At 32.4% G+C, this 4,120-nt stretch overlaps 1 pseudogene; it reads right to left on the bottom strand.

The window, feature by feature from the left end:
• Window positions 1-292: 292 nt before the first annotated feature.
• Window positions 293-2,884, bottom strand: LOC110781632 (F-box/LRR-repeat protein At1g06630-like; annotated as a pseudogene).
• Window positions 2,885-4,120: the final 1,236 nt, after the last annotated feature.

Genomic DNA, 4,120 nt, shown 5'->3' with positions numbered 1-4,120 from the left:
AAACGAAACAGCTCATTCATGTGTTTCAGATTATTATAGTAATAATAATAAAACAATAAATATAATAACAATTCATTATTATTATTATTATTATTATTATTATTATTATTATTATTCTGATTATTGTTATTATTAATGATTACTATTATTATATAATAATAATGGTTATTATTATTATTTTATTAATAATAACATTATTAAAAAATAATTGAAAGTAAATTAAATTAACTAAATTGAAATTAAAAATCTTGAAATTAAAAAATAAAGTATTATAAGTTCAAAAGAACCGAGCCTAAGTGGTACATGATGTACAACTCTTTGTTACAATTTTGTATTTAAAGGCAACTCCCGAAGGCAACGTCTTTCCGAATTTGGAAACACGTTTTGCCGCATATATGTAAATGGGCTTAAAATATTTGTATAGTTGTGGCGATAATGGTGATGAGAAAATTACATCTTTCAACATGATGGAATTCTCAACCACATAGGTTGCAAATTCAAGGTCAATTGGCAATCCAAGAGGACTTCCAGACCCAGTGAGCTCCAAGGTCTTCAAGTTTCTGATGGGACGCCCTTTGTATTTGTCTATATATTCCTTCGAGGTATTTGAGTAGAATAGTATTGCTTCGGCCATAAGAACTGTAAGATGAGAAAACCATGATCCAATTAGCATGACCATCAATTTTGGAGGATCTTCAGTTCTTTGCCATACAATAAATGTTAATTGACCTTTGTTTCCACAAATTAAAAGGTCTTGCACGTACAAGGTAGACTTGATCAAAATGCAGGTTCGGACCGGGCCACGCCTTAAAAGTTATGCCCATTAGGTCGTACCGAGACAAACCTTGGGTCGAACTTTTCTGCCCAACACCCTATTTTCCGAGCCGGGATCATGATGATCATGTCTTGCACAAGGTTTAGAATAAAACTAGTGTGTGGCCCGGATCGCTACATTGAATAGTTAAAATTATAGATTTTTCTTGAGCTCAATACTTGACGAAATGCACGTATACCTTAAAGTTAAAAACATCAACTAAGTGTGTCAACTACACTACGTCGTTTATCATGTCAAGTAATTTTCCAATTAGATCATCTTACAATTGTATAATTTGTTTTCTAGTGGAACTAAGTGCTTCAAATTAATAACACCAAATTAGATATAAGCAGCCATGCAAGGTATTTCTATAGTTGATGCTTATGAGATTCATGACATCATGTTTCTTCATAGTTGTCCTAATTATTTATTTTTATTTTTTTTCAAAATATTCCATAGAAAATAAAAAATCAAATAAAAATGTAATTGGTTTAGACTTCATGTTAACATTTATTTATAAATTAACGTGAAGAAATAAACCACAATTGGTGGTTGGTTAAGATGGTAATGAGAACTATCATTTAGACATGAGGTCTAGAGTTCAAACCTCGGGTGTATTGATTTTTGGTTATGTGGTGTACATACCTTCAAAGTGAGGTACTCAAGGACAGGACACGCCTCGATTAAACAAGTCCATCCAAGTATACTATCACCACCCTCTGCTTCAACATGGAGTTGTAGATGCTTAAGGTTTGTTGTCATGGTAGGTGGTTTACATATTTCCAAATACCGCTGCATGATAAGACAATATTATGAAATGGGGGGAAAAACATAAGCAAAAACACTAAAAAAATCTGCAACAAGTATTTAGAAAGGGAGCTACAAGCATAGGCCGCAATCTCTCCACCATCATAATCTCCATTACCTATTGTTACTTCATAAAACGATGAATCTCTAATATACGCCGTCCATGTAAAGCTAATGACACCAGTTTTGGAGGCCTAATGTCAATGCTTAACAAACGGGGACAACATGATACCTCTAAATGTTTAAGTTTTAGAGATAAATGAGGAAGCTTTATATATGTTAAACTATTTGACCCACCAAAAATACACAGATTCTCTAAGGCAGGGCAGGAATGCAGAGCGCATTCAATGTCTTTTACAGTTACACTGACATATTTGAGACTCAAAGATGTTAGGGAAACCAGATTGTGAGATTTCAATTTCAAACGACTTTGGAGAGGCCAAGTGTAGCAGTCCCAGTCATTAATCAAGGGAATAGTTCTATTGGTTAGTTCTGTGAAGTGACTCAAGTCCAGTTCAACCCGTTTGACGTGTTTTGCGAAAGCAAAAGCCAGCCACTTATCGATATCGAATTCATGGCTAACATCCAAGTCACAGATCACTCTTAACTCGTCTATAGTCGTACCAAGATGAGCTTCCAAAACATTGTTCACCAACCTAGTAAAACCTGATGTTGCACGAGGAAGTCTATGATCGTTTCCCTTCCTGCAGAATTAGCTTCGAAGAATAAGACAGGCAAACAATGCCATATATATTTCCATCTGCGCGAAACAACACTTGTTCTTCCTGCTTCCTTTATTGGTAACTTGGACATGATCAATATCAGAATTTCATCCGGCAACATACTGAATCGATCATTCACATTGCTGTCGTTTGCTTCATAACACTTTAATATATTATCACAATTCACAAACAAGACAATGTTCAGTGTTCACCATGAATTTCTTTTTGTAGTAAATCTCATAATTAGGTAATACTAGTAGATGATAAGGTAACAAATTTGTACCTGATTGCAAGATTCGAGTGCAGGCCATCGGTCACACAAAGAAAGCTTCAAAGGGTCAATTAACAACACCAAAATAAACAACTTTTACATGATAAAATAGAGGCAAAATATTGCAAATAAGTATCTTGTTTTTAAGGTCAGTTTGTGAACTAGTATCTTATTAGTTTAATTTTGTCAAAAATTACTTTGAATTAACAAGTTTTATTAAAAATGGGACCTTTGGTGAACATTCCGGTCAAACAGTAACTTTTCGTCCATTGATTTCACTTTCCCTAAAAAATGTGCGTGTAACACACTTGACCAGGAAATCCGACGCGCTCCTAGTTTTGTTTTAAAAATAGGCATTAACACACCAAAAATCTTTGATCCAAATGTGTCATTTAAGTGTTTTAGTGGCAAAACTCTATTATATACAATTGCGCCTGCGCGTACACGCTATTTTCCCACTTAATTTTTGCCAACATTCAGTGTCAATGGGCAAGATGTTGGTTGTTTGGCCGGAATGTGGGCCAAATGTCCCGTTTTAATTCAAGGTACTTTTTAACAAAATAAACTATAAGGTACTAGTTCACAAACTGACCTAAAAACAAGATATTTTTTGACAATCTATTTTATATATTCTATATAATATACTAAAAGAGAGGAAATCAATACGGAGGTGACAAATGTCACTCTTTGATTCGTCTCTCTTTCAATATAAATAATGAACTTATAACAATATAACCAGTTAGTGACCCGAGCAATGCCCCGAATTTTATTGTTTTTATTATTTGTTATTTGTTCTTTATCTAGTTAATGCTTTTTTCCTTGCAAAACTATCCGTATTTGTTTAATTTAATTTAAATTCATTTGTTGCCATGTTACATAATTTCCTCTAAACATATGAGAGTTTCATAACAGTTCCTATGTTCAGATACTTTATTGTTTCAAGTCTTACTTGATTAGTAACCCGTATAAAACTTTATTTTTTCTACGGAGTAATTCACTTATAAACATAACATAAGAAATTTCCTAAATTATCAATTATTATAAATTGAATAAAAAAAATATATTTTTGGAAAATACACAATGATTATCTAAAGAAGCAGTGTAACCATTAACATTTTTACGTATGATCTGAGTAATTAAAAAAGATTAACTAATTTTTTTTACAATAGAATGTTATTAAAATATATATTGGGCATTAAAGTTTGAATATTTATAAGAATGACTTTTGTCTTTTTTCATTACTTTAGGGTCATACATTATATCATTGTAGAGATGGTTATAACTTTACATTATGAATAAGAGGTCATGTGTTCGTATATTGATACTAACATTTTTAGTGATAATAATTGAGTAGTGCATGTGTGCGCACGCATGACATGCATGACACATCATCATTTCACTTGCCAAATCATTGTCACACATGACAACGTGACATTTCTTGCCTTGGAGATTTAATAATAGTATACATTAATATATTTCATATATTTTTTTACCTAAAACCTTTTA

This window comes from Spinacia oleracea, chromosome 5 (genome assembly GCF_020520425.1).
Source record: "Spinacia oleracea cultivar Varoflay chromosome 5, BTI_SOV_V1, whole genome shotgun sequence".
NCBI lineage: Eukaryota > Viridiplantae > Streptophyta > Magnoliopsida > Caryophyllales > Amaranthaceae > Spinacia > Spinacia oleracea.
Note: the sequence above shows the minus strand (reverse complement) of the source record. Positions and strands in the feature narration are given on the sequence as shown.